We start from the raw sequence: 19250 nt of genomic DNA, 5'->3' as shown, positions 1-19250 counted from the left end.
TTGCACATGTGCAAAATGGCATATGTACAAGATTAACTGTTATGGCACTGCTTAAATTAGCAGAAGACTAAAAGAATGTAACTCTGAGAAGTAGGGGCCTGGTTACAAGAGACCTTCCATTCCATGTAACTCTCTCCAGGAATGAGGCCACTGTGTACGTTCCAATAAGGACAATCACTAAGACATATTGTTAGGTCAAAAAGCATAAGAATGCATGCTAGTATTTAGGTGATTTGTGTGCCTGACTCAGTGGGTAATATAGAACCCACACAAAACAGACAACTGTGGCTGCCTCCAGAGAGGAAAAGAGGATAGCTGGGGGCCAGGGAAAGCATGTATTTTGCCAGTGTTAACTGATACCATTTGCTTATGCTAACTATTCAATTTTTAAATTTAAAAATTAGATAATCAAAGTATATTTACTATTTCTAGATCAGTATTGATTATTGACTGCTACTTTTTTTTGCAAATAAGGAGAAAATTGACACTGTTTCCTAGTAAGAGTTTAGCTACATCATTGTCACTGCTACTTTTAAAGACCCTGATGCTACTAGTCATAGTAATGACACTGTTTGCTAATATATGCAGGTTTTTTAAAATATTTATTTATTAGTTATTGGCGGACACAACATCTTTGTTTGTATGTGGTGCTGGAGGATCGAACCCGGGCCGCACGCATGCCAGGCGAGCGAGCTACCGCTTGAGCCACATCCCCAGCCCTAATATATGCAATTTTATAGAAAGTTTTCCAGTGCATATATTTCATCAAGCAGGGTACACAAAACTAAGCTGTGGGGAAAATTATACCAGGCCCAATCAATCAATTTTTCTAATTATATGATGGAAAATTCAAGATTCTTGGAATGCAAGCATAACTAATGGCATAATAATCGAGAAAAATAGAATTCATAAGAAACCAATATTAACTCTTATTTATAGTTCTATTTATAGTTCTATCATCCAGTGTGCTTTGATGCCCAGAATGTAAACATGACCACCATGCTAAACACTTTGGGATTAGTTAATAATGCTCCAATAGGTTAATTACAAAAATCTCAAATTGAGCTCCCAGAGATGGGCACTTTCCCCATCAAAGTCTCTACTTGGGGAGTGGGGGAGAAATGTTTCTAAGGACATTATACCTCCTCCATGGAACAGTACTCAAACACAGGAACTTCTGGATCACATGTAAGTAAAAAGATGGCTCTTGGAGGGAAAAAAAAAAAAAAAAAGAGGAAGTGATGATCAAGGTCCAAAAGCCACTTCTACTGTCTTTTTAATCATTTTCATGATGAGAGCCTATGCCTTTGGTGGAATGCCTGTCCCAGAGCTCTCACCTCGTCCTGTAAGTACACTAATATGGCTGTATGTATAAACGTGGCTGTAAAACCAATGTGATACTGCAATCTGTACACGTGGAAAAATAAGAATTCATACCCCACTTGAATCAAATGTATGATATGTCAAGATCATTGTAAAGTTTTGAACAACTAATAAAAAAAAATTTAAAAAAAAAGTCTGGGTCCTTAAGTCAGCCCTTCAGGTGTTTGCTCTCTGAGCACCTTAGGAGAAGGAATCAGTTGTACTCATTTTTTGGAATGCCCAGGCACTCGATAAATGAACACTAGCCATTATCAATTGCTCTATCATTCTTTTTTTTTTTTTAAGAGAGAGTGAGAGAGGGAGAGAGAGAGAGAGAGAGAGAGAGAATTTTAATATTTATTTTTTAGTTATTGGCGGACACAACATCTTTGTTGGTATGTGGTGCTGAGAATCGAACCCGGGACACACGCATGCCAGGCGAGCGTGCTACCGCTTGAACCACATCCCCAGCCCTCTATCATTCTTTTTAAAAAAAAAAAAAAATAGTTGCAGATGGACACAATACCTTTATTTTATTTATTTACTTATTTTTATGTGGTATTCAGAATTGAACTCAGTGCCTCATATGTGCTACAACCTCAACCCTGCTCTATCATTGTTATCACAGATATTACAACACCTTCTGTGTGCCAGGGATAAACAAAAGAAGTATATACATCTAACTCAATGTGATTTTTTTACAGTCACAATTGTTCCTAAGATGAATAATCTAATGGAAAAAAATTTAATGCATTAAGATTTCTTAAATATAAAAATAAACTGGATATAGTTTTCATTTTCCTAGGTCTTATAAAAATATGAAATTAGCTTACAATTATTATGAGTATACTGTGGGCAAGGTACTATTCTAAAGGGTTTACATGAAATAACACATTATGCCCGTAACCACACTAAAAGGTAGGGGCCATTATTGTCTCTATTTGACAGATGGGGAAAGTGGGTCCCATGAGGGGACAAACACACAGGCAAGAAGTGGCTGATGAGGCTGGCTCCAGCAGTCCTGCAGCTGAGTTCCCATTCCTAGCAGCCACAACATGCTCTGCCCACTCAATGTGTACGCTCCCTACGGCTGCTATGCTCTTGCTTCATAAATTCCCATTTCAAAGAGGAGAGACAAGAAAAACGACTACAGTATAACTTTCAGCAATGACCAGCTTGTGAGTGCCAATGATTTGAAAGCCGCCACCCCCCCCTAAAGAAATTCTTGAATTTTTACCAACAAAAAAGCACCTGTTACAAGAATGTTTATATACATTCCCATCCAAGATAACTTGATTGTCAAGAATAAATTATTCCAAACCCGTGACAAAACAATGCCATTTCATGCTCATTTCCTGATTAAAGCTTTTAGACAGCTGGGCATTTTCATTTCTCAGAGCTGTAGGGAGCTATGCAAATTTCCACACAGCAACTCTAAGATCATTAATCTAAGGAAAGCATGTGCCAACAGAATACTGGATTTTATATTGTTTCAGTAGAGAAGAGGAGGGGCAGGTTAATCTAATTAGCCTATGTATGGTCACCTGACTTCAGTTAACAAAAAGATCAAATGCTAAATTGTACAGTCAGCACAAACTCCCAAGTAATGAGGCATTTCTCATCACAAAAGGAACAGAGGGGGGATTCTTACGTTGCTTGAAAGCAAATACTGTAGCAATAAAAATAATTATACAGAGCTTATACGAATGATAGGCAGAGCATTTTAATTATCACAAGGAGCTCAGAGCACAACTATATATCAATGTCTTTGTCTCACTGGTGTGTGCGCGCACATAGACACACACACAGTCAATAAGACTGGAAGATTCTTCTAGTTGAAAGAGAACTAACTGGAGCCGAAGTTGTCAGGAACCAGACACAAGTAGGATCCTAGAATTAGACTCACCCTGCAAGCAACGGCCATGCATTTGCACTCAGGGCGTGCTGCTGTTGAAGCCAGATTTAAAGTTAGGTAGTCAGTGTAGTTAGGTAAATCGGGTCTAATACCGAGTGAAATCTAAAATGGAGGCCATGCTGAGAATGACTCAGGGAAACTCAGGACAACTCGTGGAATGTTAATGAAGTCCCAAGAGGCCCTAGGCCAAAGTCCACCTTAAAGAAGTGTTAATGAACAGCCTCCAGCAGATTTGGAGATAGCCCTTCCCAAAGAAGTGTTAATGAAGTCCTTCCAGCTCAGACTACTTCTTTGGCCCACCGGTGTCCCACCCCTGGGGCCTTCCAACCTACATTCCATCACTGAAAGAACTATAAAAAGGGGAAACAACCCACATCCACAGATTCCACCTCTTGGGTCCCCTTCTTCCTCCGGGAGAAGTCTTTTCGGCTGTCCTTTAATAAACTTCTAATTTCTATTCTGACCTTGCCTCGGCGTGTGCTTTTCTGGTGTTATTCTTCAACATTGGGGAAGCAATGTTTCTTTTCTCTCCAAAGTAAGCAGCAGCTGGGTCTGGAAAGACAGCAGCCTGGCATAGGCAGCTGACACTTCAGCTCATGTTGTAAAATTCCCATTTTAAGATATCTTGAAGTTCAAATGGGATGTGGTGAATGGGATGTGGTGAATGAAAGCACAGTCTTTGGGGCCTAGAATTCTTAGGCTCCATAGGCAGGAAGGGGAATCCCAGCTGCCAAAAGACATGGGCCAGGTACTAAAGGACAGTTGAGTATTAAAAGGGAATGACTTCTTAGTGTGCAATTATACAATTCCTAGTATGGTTGGTCCTACAAAAGTCAAAAAATTCACTTCCATGTACTCTCTCAGAAGGCTACTGGGTGGAAGGAGTGTGTTTCACCAAATAAAGGAAAGTAACACCAGAGAAAAAAGGATAAAGAACCTAGGGCTCAGTGTAGTCAACATGAGAGATAACAGGAATTTCCTGGCTAACAGCCTGGTAGCACTGAAGCCAGAATTAGAGAGGCAGTCAGCATAGATAGGTAAATCGAGTCAGGCTGGATCAAGGAGGCCAATTTTGAGTGAGTCTGGGAAGTTGGAGTCTGTCCTCTAAATGAATGAAATGTTAATTCCTTCAGAGCCCTTCCTCCACCTTTATCAAGAACCTGCCCCTGCTCCAACCTGTGGCTAAGGTAACCTGTCCCAGGAATTGTCCCTCCCTACAGGGAGCTATAAGGTTGTTAATTAATGTGTCCTGGGCTGCTCCATCCTGCCCTTCCCCCTTCAGCCCACCTGTTACCTACCTTTTGGCCACCCCACTGAGCATTCCTGGGCCTAGTCACAAACATAGGAAGGAGAGAGATAAGGGGAAGAGGGCAGGAGAACACAGGAAACCTAGAATAAAAAGGGCAGAACACCTACTTATTGGGATACCAGGATTTCAGCTATGGCCCCCTTCTCCCTCCTGAGAACCTGCTCTATATGCTTGCCTCAGTGTGCTTCTCTAATGTTCAAACTTCAGCATGTGAGGAAGCAGAAAGTCACTGATAACTTGCAGTATCAGCACTTTAAAGAGCAACCAAGTCAGAGTGAAGCAGGACTTGGAAGGCCTCTGGTATTTTTTCCAGTGAGAAAAAGAGAGGAAGGGGAAAGAGGCATTTTATAGAGCTGTTTAATTCAAGGCATGAGGAGATATAGTTTTTAACAAACAATAAAAAAGAGAATTACTATCTCTAGGGAAAATTAAAAATTATATGAGGAAAATAATTAGAAAAAAATATATAGAGATGGGAGGAGAGAAAGTGTGTGAGCACTGTGGATTGAACCCAGGGGTACTCTACCACTGACAGCCCTTTTTATTTTGAAACAGGGTCTCGTTAAATTGCAGAGGCTAGCCTCGAACTTGTGATCCCCCTGCCTCAACCTCCCAAGTTGCTGCAATTACAGGCATGTGCCATGGCCCTTGCCCAAATTAGAATATATTCTTGCTTCAATACTCAATATCAATGTTGCTCCATTAATGAAAACATTAAGTATAAATTAAACCAGAACCTGAAATAAGAGGACCTAAGGGAAGATGGCTATGGGGAAGTGAGCTGAAATCTTCAGCTACCATAATAATTAACATCTGGAATCAGCAAATCAAGAGAGCCATATGTGAACATTATTCACGAGTACTAGAAGCAATAGGTAGGAGGAAGAATGATTGCCTCCTAGAAGAAAGACCAGGACACAGAGAAAGGGGAGAGGAGATGCTGTATACTCAAAGTCTTTTAGCACTATATGACCTATGAAACTCTGTGTATGCATATGTATATATAAAACCATTCAGAAAATTAACAATAGCCAGGCGTGGTGGCACACACCTGGAATCCCACTTGACTCAAGAGGCTGAGGAAGGAGACAACTAAGTTCTAAGCCAATATGGACAACTCAGTGAGATTGTCTCAAAATAAAAAACTAAAAGAGATGGGTATGTACCTCAGTGTTAGGGTAATCCCTGGGTTCAATCCCTAGTAACAAAAAAAAAATAGTTAATAATTTTCAAGGTACACATGCTCATTCCAAAAAATAAGTAGTAAAAAAAAAGTACAGAGCAAAAGCAAAGCTGCACCTATTTCACAGTAAAAGCCTACTCCTCTTCCTCTTCTAGCAACCATTAATGAGTTGTATATGTGTCTGCATGTATGTTTCTACCTACTCGTTTTGTTTTTTTGTGGTGCAATCTCACTATTTTTCCCAGGCTGTCCTTGAACTCACAATCCTCCTGCCTCAGCCTCATGCTCACAGTAAATAGCATGAAATTTTCTCAAAACTGTGTCCTCCTTATTAAATTGGCATTAGGGACAAAGACCAAGCTTCCAGTAACAATAATGTAGAGTATTACAGGAGACCAGTGGGACTAAAGGTACTGGTAAGAACAGAAGTTGAGGCCACTCACTCTGCCTGGGAGAAATCAGGGATGTCTTTCTAAAGGGACAACATACCTAGATAATCTTAAGAAATGGTAGAATTTTAGAGGGTCTAAAATGAGCAGCCAAAAGGAAACATTCCACATTTTTTTTCCACATTCTGACATTAGAATTGAAATCTCAAAAATTGTATTTCTTTTCCAAGAAGCCACATCTGCTTTCAGACAGTAGCTGCGAGGTGATTTCTTTTTTCTTTTCTTTTTAAATAAGGAAACACACTCAGCTGAATTTCTGAATCTCCCTTTAACAAACAATCCACAAACTTCTTCCCAACAAACTATTTTTAGGAAAGGAATTTTTTTCTTTTTCAAAAGAAGCAGCACCAGCTCATATTTATAAGATTTGTCCTCAAAGCTTAAAAATAGATCTAAAACTTTAGTGCCAGCCCTGCCCCACCCTCACCACTCAGCACCAGAAAGGCAGACGCAGCATGATGCTAGGACTCTGGGTTTTTTAAAAGTCAGACTCTGCTAATCTCTCCTCCCTGGCATGCTCACAATAAATAGCAGGTGAGGGAAATAACTAAGGAAAAGAATCATTATTGATGATATTCTCCTTTCTCCTTTCACACATGCTGTGAAGCTGCAGTAATTAACAGGCTGAAATACAGAACAATTTCTCAACTTGCCCTTGTCCTTCAATGATAAAATCTCCCTGCCCCCATACCAGTCCAGTAGCTTAGCTTCAGTTCTTGCAGAGCTTTGGTGGTGGTTGTTTTTTTTTTTTTTTTTTAATTTGGAAGTTAATTTGCTCTGAACCCAGAACACACTGGGGAGCCTGACAAATGGAAATGCAGAGTGATTTTAGGTCACATGTAGGAACATGTGTCGATAATAATGCATCCCGTCGGTATCAATTTTCCAATAGACTGCAATCAGACACACACAACACGCAGACACACAAAACATATACACCAGCTGCAAAGCATGAGATTTTTACCCATCCCAAAACACAAAGGGACAGAATCGAAGGATTTATTACCTTCCTTGGGTGCCTTGTTGCTCTATGTCCATTTAGACCAATCAGCTATAACCACCCTGGCTCAGCAATAAGAGAGTACTTTCAAAAGGTTAAATATCATTTAAGTATTTTAAGGCTCCATGACACATTCAAGGGGGAAGAAAACACAGAGCAATATCTGGGGTTCAAAAAAAATTAATAGCACCACTGTACAATTCACACCCCACCTTATAAATGAGAAGCTCAAATTCAATACCTGCTGTCCAAAAACCCAAATAACCACTTAGAGTAAAGCTAAAATCCACCTAATGTAACTGACTCTGCCACTCAAATGGCATGAATCATGGGCATTCCTAGACACACCAAACAATTTCAGCTGGCACATTTAAAAGAGTTTAGATAACACAGGCAAAGAACTATGTTCTCCTTTAAGGAAAAAAAAAATACAAAATAATGATTTGTGGTGTCTGGATTTGGAAGAAATAGAATATGCTGAGTTTCCAACATAAAATAGATGTTCACAATAGAAAGATTAAAGTGAAGTCAAATTTTTTCACACCGATTCCCAATTATATCCTGTGGCCTGATTTATGATTCAACAGATAAGTATACATTAGTTATTTCAGATATTTCCTACACCCACAAAGCCTAGATGTGGCTATTAGATGCATTCTGGGTGAAAAAGCAAAGAACTCCACTAAACCTTAGAGCAATGAGGGCTATATTCAGAAGGTGAAGGGACCACTGTTACATGGACATGATTCCTATGAGCCCTCAATGCTCTGAGAGTCACAGCAGAACTACAGCACTAACACCCTGAAGCCTGGGCTCCCCAGCCCTACCTTAATGGTGCAACTCTGCTTCCAGCTCTTTTACTTTTGAGGAAAGGGTTCTACAACTTTAACTTGCAAAACATTGCCAAGGTTTATAACTTTCCTATGTTCGTATATGAATACACCACAGTGGAAGCAAGAATTAAGGACAGACAGTCAGTGTAGATAGGTAATGGGGTTGATGTGGAGAAAATGGAAGCCAACCGGGAAATTGGAGAACTCCCCTGGAAGATTAGAATGTTAAGGCCTCCAGAGCCCTTTGATTACCAAGATTACTGGCCTTACTGCCCCTCCCAGAAGCTTGTTAAGGACGCATACCCCTGAGCAACAGTGAGCTGCTAATTAATGTCCCCTGGGCAGTTGCATCCTCCAGCCTGACCACTCCACCTGGGCTCTTCCAGCCCACTGACATCCCCTGGGGCTAGTCACCTAAGCAGGGAGGAAAGAGATAAGGGAGAAGAATTTCTAAAACATACAAAACGGCAGGACACTCACATTTCTTGGGACACCAGCTGTGGTCTTACAGCAATGAGGGCTATATTCGGAAGGTGAAGGGAGAAGTCTTTGTTACTATTTTTTAAATAAAACTTGCTTTCTATGCTTGCCTTGGCCGCTTCTCTAATGTTCAAACTTCAACATTTGAGGAAGCAGAACTCCTCACTAATAACCAGCAGAATCACAGTGAAAATCCACATCATGTACAATCCCAAGAATGGGATCCTAATTAGAGTAAGTTATACTCCATGTATGTATAATATACATGTCCAAATACACTCTACTGTCATGAATATCTAAAAAAAAAAAACCAAAAAAGATAGCAAGGTTGCAGAAAATTAAGCGACATTATGTTAAGCTTTAAAAACAGCTTGAAGTTTATGTTATGTATATTTTACCACAATTAATTTTTTTAAAAAAATTGGGTTACAAAATACCACCTACAGTAAACATGATCCCCCCTTTATTATTATTTTTTTTAATATTTATTTATTTATTGTTTTAGTTCTCGGCGGACACAACAACTTTGTTTGTATGTGGTGCTGAGGATCGAACCCGGGCCAAACGCATGCCAGGCGAGCGCGCTACCGCTAGACCACATCCCCAGACCAATTTTTTTAAAAAAATATTTTTTAAGAGAGAGAGAGAGAGAGAGAGAGAGAATTTTGATATTTATTTTTTAGTTTTCGGCAGACACAACATCTTTGTTTGTATGTGCTGCACGCATGCCAGGCGAGCGCGCTACGCTTGAGCCACATCCCCAGCCCAATCCACCCCCACTTTATAATAGAATAACAAACACATATCCATATTTAAGGCAAACAACTGGCTAGAAAGTGAATTCTCCACCATGGTTATCTCTAGGAGGTTCGATGACACATTTTCATTTTTAGTTCTTGTCTTCATTTTGCAAATTTTAAATGTCTACATCATTTAATAAGGAAAATACCTCTATCAGTGGTAAAAAACAATAAGAATTTCATAACATTGGTGTAAATGGAAGAGAAAAACAGAAGAAATATATTGGGAAAGTTATTTTTTCATTATTTTTAAACTGATACATAAATATGCAAAAGCTGCACATATTAATGAGGTACTGTGTAATGTTTCAATATATGTATATGTTAGGGTAGGTTGTGCAAATATCCACATGATAGACACATCTCTGAGTTCAAGAAAAGGCTTATTGACAGAGAATATCTACCAAGCTGTCCTCTGCAAGTTGTAGCAGCCTGCTGGAAAAAAACATCTTAACTATATAGTCATGTAAAAAGGAATAGTTAAAAAATAACCCATCTGGTCCTGTGATTGTTACTTGATGTCTCTGTTGTGGTTTGGGTATTTAGGGACTCTCTGGGGGCGGGCCTAACGGGAAGGTCATGCCTGGGTGGGCAGGGACTGATTTTCAAAATGGAGTTACTTTGGCCTAAGGACCAACAATTTAAACATCTACATCTTCAAACATTTATCACTTCTTTATAGTAAACACATTAAAAGTCCTTTCTTCTAGCTTTTTGGGTTATACAAAATCAAGATCTACACTCACCCTACTGTGCATTAAGTAGCACACTAGAACTTCTTGCTCCTTTCTAACTGAAACTTAGTACCTATTGATCTATCTACCTCTCCCCATCTCTCCCCCATTTCTCTCCCCAGCCTCAGGTAACCAGCATTCTACTCTCAATTTCTATGAGATAAAATTGTTTACATTCCAAGTATTGTTAGGGGACAGACAGATGAGGATAGTGGGAACAGGAGTTTAAAGGAATAATTCTATAAAATGGGCCCATTGTGCTGACCACCGGCATGCTTTCTTTGCCAAAAAGCAATATACCTGCAGCCCTGCCAGGCCTAAGTAGAAAGGACATGTCATACACATTCCTCAACAAACTACCTGTTATCTTTGAGGAAATGCAGGCAGGAAATAACATTGATAAGAGGAACCCAAGCTACTTGGAAGGAGGGACTTTTGGGACCCTTTTCACAGACAAGATTCTGGAGGATAAGGATAATTCCTGCTCACCGTGATTAAGAATCCAATTAGGGGGCTGGGGATATAGCTCAGTTGGTAGAGTGTTTGCCTCACATGCACAAGGCCCTGGGTTCAATCCCCAGCAACACACACACACACACACACACACACACACACACACACACACACACACACACAAATCCAATTAGAACCAGTCAGCATGGGCCAAGGTGACATTGAGTTGTCATGGCAATAGGTATTTAAAAGTCTGATGTTACCCTGTTACCAGTCAAAAGTAAAAGGTAAACCTGGGCACCTGGGCGGGACTCTCTAGAAACTTCTCTGTGATCCCTAATAAAACTGGAGTGCAGGAGAGATGCACTGTTCCTCTCCTCTCTGAGAGGACCCACTCCCTCCTTTGAGAATGTCCCTTTTCCCTTTTTCTACCCCTTCAATAAACTCATTCCTGTTACTCCGAGTGTCATGTCTGAAATCTTTCTGACTTGATTCCCCAAAAGCAGGGTTTGAAGGGGGGGGGTCTTCACACTGCCTCAGTTTCCTGGAAGACCTCGGCTCTGTAATAGGATGACTGAGATCATGAAGTACTCATCCTTCTGTGCCTGACTTATTTCACTTAATATACTCATCTCCAGTTCCATCCATAGTCACAAATGACAGGATTTTTTTTTTCTGAATAGCATTCTATTGTGTATATATACCAAATTTTCTTTTCTCCATTCATCAGCTGATAGACACTCAGGTTGCTTCCATTTCTTGGCTATTCTGAATAGTGCTATAATAAGTATGGGGGTGCAGATGTCTCTTCAACAATGATTTCATTACCTTTGGAAGATGCCCAAGAGGGGAATTACTGGACCATGTGGTTTTTATTTTGCTGTTCTGGGGACTGAACCCAGGGCCTTGTGCATTCTAGGCAAGTGCTCTACTACTAAGCTACATCCCTAGCCTGGTGGTTCTATTTTCAATTTTTGGAGCTACCTCTATACTGTTTGCCATAATGGCTTTACTAATTGACATCTGCAATAATACACAAGGATTCCCCTTTTTCCACATCCTCACCAATGCTTATTATCCTTTGTCTTTTTTTCATAATAGTCATTCTTACTGAAGTGCAGTGCTATCCCTGTAACAGTGGTCCACTTTACCTTTTGAATATAGCTCTTGCTGCTCCAAGACTTATTTCAAAAGGGACACCCTCTCCCCCTCACTAATGGGGGCAGGGCAGGCTGCAAAGCACAAGATTACCTTTTCCCCATCCTAAACTGAGTTATCTATCCTTGAGCACAGGCCCACCAAAAGAAGGAGATAGTGCCTGAAGAACTAAGAAGTGACTATCTCCTGAATTAACAAGTGAATTTCAACACCTCACCAAGGCACACCTGGAATGCAGCCTTTGAAGAGCTTCTTAATCACAGCCTCAGGGATAGGAGTCCCCAGTGCTTCTCCTGTGCTAGCAAGGCAATAAAACTTCTTTTTCCTTTTTCTCAAAACCATGTCCTCCTTATTAAAAATTGGCATCAGGGACAAGGACTGAGTAACATCAGTAACATCTCATTGTGTATTTCTTCTTTAGAGAAATGTCTATTTAGGTTTAGTGCCCATTTTTAAATTGGGTTATTTGTTTTCTTGTTGTTGAGAATTCAGAGATCCTTATGTATTCTGGTTATTAAACCCTTCTCAGACGTATTTTAAAAGTTATTTAAATTACTGTCAATGACAATGTCGTCTGTAAAAGTTTGGGTTATCACTGACAATAAGAAAAGTCCCTTCAGCTTCTGGGAATGCCATAAGAGAAATGAGCTTACAGAGAGAAATCTTTCAACAAAGGGAGTTAACAGTCACCTCTACCAGTTTGGGGAAGCTGTGACCCTCAAAACAGAATCAAGGAAAAAAAGAAATGAACACAGCAAGGTCGAAGGAAAGGTAGCAATCAGGAAACAAAGCCCAAACAGCCTGGGGACAGTTTTTTGTTTGTTTTTTAATTCAAGGACAAAATTCTAGACCTATTAAGGGCTATTTCTCTGGCTTCCTGAGTCATCACCCTTGCTCCCTCTGTGCCTCTCCTTTGCCACACTGAACATGAATGTGAAAATTAACAGGAGCTATAATAATAGCTCCCAGGGGGATAGATTCTGCATAGAGAAAGCCAAAGGAAGCACTCAGAATTCTAAGATAGGAGAGGATGAAAGCAATGCAAAATGAGAAGCGAGTGGGTCAGCAAAAATGGGGTAGGAGTTATAAGCTCCCAATTAAACATGATTCCAAGACTTCCAGCTATCTCTCCCCCTCATCTTCCTCCATTTGTGTGGCAGATGTCATATTTTAACAGTGGTCCACTTTATGCATTGAATATAGCCCTTGCTGCTCTGCCACTGCAACTTATTTTAAATCGGACATGTTTCTTTCTCTTCCTTTTTCTCCTTCCCCCTTCCTAAACCCAGGGGAAACAAGATTACCTTTCTTCCCTATCATAGGCAGAGTTATCTGTCCTGGAGCACACACTCTCCACAGGAACAGTCTTTCAGACTTAGAGGATGGCACCAGAAGATCTCAGAAATGACCTTCTTAAATTAACAAGTGAATTACAACTCTTAACAGAGAACACGTGGAATGTAGCCTCTGAATCACCTCTTTGAAAGCCCCCTGTGCCTCTGTTTTGCTAGCAAAGCAATAAAACTTCATCTCTTTTTTCTCCAGACCATGTCCTCGATATTGGATTGGCACTAGGGACAAGAATTGAGCTTTCAGAAACATTATGACCATGAGGAAACCAGTTCCCTGTGTGGAGCTTGAGAAACACCTATTTTTGTCTGGCGTAGCCTTTTTAGCATCTAATCAGAAACCAGATGTGGAATCCAACCAGCCCAGCCTGCTCTGCCTGGCAAGAATTCCTAAGGCAGCCCATTTACAAACAGAAACAGACCCACGGACAGACAGACCCACCACAGCTGGACAGAGGATTAGAAATACAAACACACATAGAAGGGTGATACACAGACACACAGAGAGAAGTACAAATGGGCACAAAGACAGCCACAGAAACAGATGCAGAGAGGAGGGACGCGCATAAAGAGAGATGCCCTGCTTCCCCCCCCCCCCCCCGCACCCCCAGACCACAGCATAGGTAACCTTAGTAGCTGGCTTCTATTCCTCTTCCTACCCCTACCTTTCCAAGCTATCACTCATGCCAGGGGCTGCTTTGTCCCTGATCACAGCTCTTCTTTGAAATTCTATCTTACTTTAAATTATTCAAACTGAGCAGAAGGGGTATTTTTGTTTTCTGAAACTGTAAAGACACAAGTTCATGTGCATAACTGAGTCATCTGCATTCACAGTCTTTTACAATGCTGGTGAGAGAGTGCATACACGCACTACCCCCCCACACACACACACCAGAATCATTTTCAGAAGAGCTAAATGACTAACCAGGGTCTGGACTAGCATGTTGCCCCCAGGTCCCAGCTGATGGCACTGCCATGTGAAACACATGTGGCTTCAGGGAGCAGCTTATGTCCTGAGAACACCCTTGTCACCCAGTGCTACCCTTTCATAGAAAAGGAATTAGCAGATGCTCATCGGCATTCACAAATATTACATGACTAGAAAAGATAGACTCCTGGGAACTGGATGGCTGTGCTGTCACCAAGGGCAAATAGTCTTCCTGGTTCAAAAACTCTCCTGGTCATCCTAACTGTAGGGTCTTTTTTGATTGTCTTTTTTGAGGACTTGATCCTGATTTTATCTTTTTTTTTTTAAATATAATATTTATATTTTAGGCGTAGATGGACACAACACAATGCCTTCATTTTTATGTGGTGCTGAGGATAGAACCTGGGTCCTGCCCATGCTAGGAGCGCTCTACTGCTGAGCAGCAATCCCAGTCCCTGATTTTATCTTACTACTCCGATTATAAATACAAGTATTTGATTTCTTACTCTGTAGTGTGTGCTTTGTTTTTTCATCTCACCTGTTATAAACAATAATTTAAACAAAGTAAAAGTAAATCTCTGAAATATCCTCTTGGTAATCACTGGCAATGCTCACTTGGTCAACCTGTAAGAAAACTGAGGAAATTCTAGCTTATACTCTTTTCCCCAATAAGTTTGGGGACTTTATTAATACACAGAGAAATAAATTCCTTGTGTTTGTTTTAAAAACTATACAGGAGCTGGGCACAATAGTACACCCCTGTTTTCAATCCCCAAGTTAAAAAAAAAGAACCCTATATAGGAGTTTCTTATTTTAAATCTCAATTTTTTTGTTTTTTAGGGTCAACCATGCTCCAAAAATATTAGACAGAAAACTACAGAAATAAACAATAAGTTTTAAACTTACCATTGTGAGTAGCATGATAAAATCTCTTTATTATCCAATTTCATCCTGCTCTGTCCTATCCAGGACATGAATCATCCCTTTGTCCAGTGTATCCACATATACTACCTATCCGTTAGGTTAGTCATACACACATACACTACCTGTCCATCAGTCACTTAGTAGCCATCTCAATTATCAGATCGACTATCAAGGTATCACAGTTCTTAGTAAGTAATCCCATAAATGTCCTAAAGCATAAGAACTGTGATGCTGGCAATTCTGATATGCCAAAGATAAACTGTAAAGTGTTTACTTTAAATGTAAATGTGAAACTACAAGAAGATATTTTGAGAAAAAGAGAGAGTTCACCTTCATATAACTTCCATTACAGTATATGGTTACAATTATTCTGTTTTATTAATGTTGCTGTTAATCTCTTACTGTGCTTAGTTTAAAAATTAAATTGCCATAGATATATATGTATAGGGAAAAACATAGTACCCATAGGGTTTGGTACAATCTGTAATTTCAGGCATCCACTGGGGGTCCTGGAACATACGCCCTACAGATAAGAGGGGCAATATATATGTTGATCTTAATATATAGATCTCAAATAATAGAGAGATCCTCCCAAAAATGACCCAAAAAAGTACAAAGTCCATCCTACATTGTAAAGACAGACCCCAAAACCTGACCAGAGCTGCTACGACACCATCTGTGTGTTGATCTAGCAAGCCTTCTGAGGACACTGGGTAATAAGTGAAGCTAGAGTTCAAAACAGTTCCCCCAATTCCCCTCTCTGAAAGCCTCTCCAAGTAGTGTCACAGAGAATTTTTACAAAGCATTTGTCACCAGTCCCCAGAGCACAGTCTGTGGAAATTCCATCTATGGAATGACATTAAGGGATTTTATCACATTTGAGGGCAGAAGCCACCCAACCTGACTTGATCCAAATATCTCCATAAGTCTTCATAGGTACAGTACAAATTCTGAAATCAATGTTCAACAACATCCCCTCAGTTCCCATCAGCCTCACCAAGGTAAATTGCCATACCACTGTCAACAGCACTAAAATACACCAGAAAAGCTGATGATATTACAGAACTAGAGAAATGTTCCTTTCCTCTCCTGTTTACTTGGCTTCTAAACAAATCTAAATATTGGGTGAGCTTGAATTTTTTCCAATTAACTGCTCTTCTTTAGCCTATAAGCCTTTTCTGGAAATTTTTACCACACATTCTCATCTATTGATTTAAACATCATGCCTTGTTCAATGTTTCTCATGAGATATTAGTACTATATCTTAATCTGACATGCCTGCTTACTCTAAATCATTCATGACTGGGGAAATTTTTAGTGCAAACATTAACTCTAGATGGAAGAATGAGCTGTATTAGTTCAATGTCAACTCCAGTCCATTAATAAACCACACAACAAATTAGTCCTTGGTCTATTTGGAAAACCTGGGCCCTCAATGTCGCCATTCAACATCATAGACACTACTGCTCCTCTGCTCTGTGTCTATTCATCTTTTTCAGAGACTTGCTCCCATTCATGCTTCTTAATGACCCAAAAGCACTAAAGATCCAGCTTAAATAGCCTTAAAGAAAATTACCTTCTCGATTACAGCTAGGAAAGTATCTTAGCAGCTGTGTTTTCACTGAAACAGCCATAATATCGAAAGATTTGCAAGCTACTTCACATTTATTATCCCCCATTGATATTTAATAATTCCACTCACAAGTGCTGCAGCCTAATTTACCTCTTGCAAACTGGCGAGAATAAGATGGTGTCCTTATCCCACAATTCCACAGGGAGTTGCTCTGGTATTTAGCACAAATGTGACTAGCCCAAAGGATGATAGAACAAACAGGCCAAGAATCCACTCCCCCCCCCCAATAAAAGAATTTGGCTGCTTCAGTCAGCTTATAGGAAAGACCTCAGAAGATACTTTCTTCAAAATGATCTAAAGTCAGCACACTTAAAAATGTTCACACATGGGGCTGGGGATGTGGCTCAAGCGGTAGCGCGCTTGCCTGGCATGCGTGCGGCCCAGGTTCGATCCTCAGCACCACATACCAACAAAGATGTTCTGTCCGCCGAGAACTAAAAAATAAATATTAAAAAAAAATTCTCTCGCTCTTTCTCTCTCCTCTCTCATTCTCTCTTTAAAAAAAAAAAAAATGTTCACACATGGGCTGGGGTTGTGGCTCAGTGGCAGAGCACTTGACTCGCACATGTGAAATGCTGGGTTTGATCCTCAGCACCACATAAAAATAAATAAAACAAAAGATATTGTATCCATATATAACTAAAACAAAAATTGTAAAAAAAAAAAAAATGTTCACACATATGAGCAGTAATAGTTCAAGTGACCTAGCAGAGCCTAATAGAGGATGCTGGGGAGGGATGAAAGCAGAGGGAAATACTGCCTTGTGGATGCAACTCTCTAAAAGAAATCCCTAAAAGGAGCACAGGTGGATGAGGGGGTGAGGTGTCCACTAGGTGGTGATGTCCCTGGGCCAAAAGACAATGGAATTAAATCCAAATCTAGCTTGATAGCCTAGTTCTTTAAGCTACTTATCATAGGCACCCTGCATACTTTACTGTCCCTCTGATCTGTAACAAACCACCAAGCACCTGCCTCCAAAATCTGTATGGAAATAGCACACAAACACCACCAAGAATGAAAAGGCCCATTGAGAGATCACTGAGCAAAATAAAGTTGAATCCCCTAGCCCTCTCCAATCAATGTCAGTTGTACTTAGGACTTGGGGGGAGGGGCAGGTAAAAACAAAAGGTAAGTCCTCAATGACACAATCTGAGGAACCATTATCCACTCTCCCTTTCTCTAAGGACTGAAGCTAGTAACTGGCAGGGGCTATAAGCTACAAAGCCAAGGAGGAAGGTCAAAGACAGAGCCTGAGGCCACTGAGGTCTTTCCAGGAGAGTTGCCTTGCCCTAACTAGAGAAAAAGAGAGGAAGTCAACAGAAAGAGCCAGATTAAAAGGATAGGATCAGTGAGACCTTGTACAAAGGGAAATACAGGAGTATGCAGGAAGCCAAGACCCTAGAGTGCCCAAACCTGCTGGCTTTCTGAAGTGCCCTCAAGGCCCTAAGGACCTGGGGCTGAGTTCTTAACCCAAGTTCTCTATTTCCATAAATGACTCACTAACTTCACCCCCATTACCTGAAGTACAGTAGTTTCCCCTTATCAATGGAGAATATGTTCCAAGCCCCTTGTAGATGCAAGAAACCAGGTACAGTATGGAACCCTATACATACTGATTTTTTTTCATATACATATATACTTATGATAAAGTTTAATTTCTAAATTAGGCTCAATAAGAGATTACCAGCAATGACTAATAATAAAAGAACACAATTATAATAATAGACTATCATAAAATTTTGTTGTTTGGGGCCATTATTAAGTAAAATAACTTGAATGCAAGCACTATGACATTGCAACAGTGGGTCTGATAATCACTACTAAGTGACTAACAGGCAGGTAGCAGCATATACAGCATGGATAAGCTGGACAAAGGGATGATTCACATCCTGGGTGGGATGTAGCAGGATGGAGTGGGATGGTGTGAGATTTCATCATGCTACTCAGAATGCAATGCAATTTAAAACTTATGAATTGTTTATTTCTGTAATTTTCCATTTAATATTTTCAAACCATGGTTGACCACAGGTAAATGAAGCCATAGATGGGGAAGGGACTTACTGTAATTTGAGTAAGCTGCTATCTGAGCCTATCTGAAACCTCTTTTAGGTATAGCAAGCAGCAACAGAGCAAGCACACATGCAGGCTAGGCACTGCACCAAGAAGTCTGGACCAGATCCCTGGCTCTAAGAGCCTCAAATACACCAATCCTCCAGCACCTTGCTTCACCTACTTGGAAGCAATTTCAGGGGAAGAGGAGCAATGAGGGGCAGTCCAGAGCAGTTCTCAAAGAGGGGTTCCAGCTGTTGGGGAGGTGAGGCAGGAGAATATCAAATTCAAAGCTAGCCTCAGCAACTTAGCGAAGCCCTAAGCAACTCAGTGAGACCCTGTCTCTAAATAAAATAAAATAGGGCTGGGGATGTGGCTCAGTGGTCAAGTGCCCCTGAGTTCAATCCCCAGTGCCAAAAAAAAACCACTCAAAGAAGGGTTCCAAACCGACAGCAACAGCAGCAGGGAACCTTGGAAATGTGGATTCTCTGGCCCCAACCAGAAACTACTACACAGGAAGCCAGGGTGTAGGACCCAGCAGTGGGGGTGAGGGGTGTTTGTTTGTTTGTTTTGTTATCAGGGATTGAACCCAGGGGCATTTAAACACTGAGCCACATCCCCAGCCCTCTTTGTATTTTATTTTGAGACAAGGTCTTGCTAAATTTCTTAGGGCCTTGCTAAATTGCTGAAG

The 19250-nt window shown here is 40.5% G+C and overlaps 1 protein-coding gene and 1 non-coding gene across 8 annotated transcripts in view; one reads left to right on the top strand and one right to left on the bottom strand.

The window, feature by feature from the left end:
• The window catches only part of Sh3kbp1 (SH3 domain containing kinase binding protein 1), a 335725-nt gene that overhangs the window by 210852 nt on the left and 105623 nt on the right, over window positions 1-19250 (bottom strand). The window lies entirely within an intron of this gene.
• Window positions 10579-10651, top strand: Trnav-cac (transfer RNA valine (anticodon CAC)). Its single transcript has one exon. It is a non-coding gene; the product is annotated as a tRNA-Val (tRNA).

This window comes from Ictidomys tridecemlineatus, chromosome X (assembly GCF_052094955.1).
Source record: "Ictidomys tridecemlineatus isolate mIctTri1 chromosome X, mIctTri1.hap1, whole genome shotgun sequence".
NCBI lineage: Eukaryota > Metazoa > Chordata > Mammalia > Rodentia > Sciuridae > Ictidomys > Ictidomys tridecemlineatus.
The sequence above is the reverse complement of the archived record's forward strand: the minus strand, read 5'-3'. Positions and strand labels throughout refer to the sequence as shown.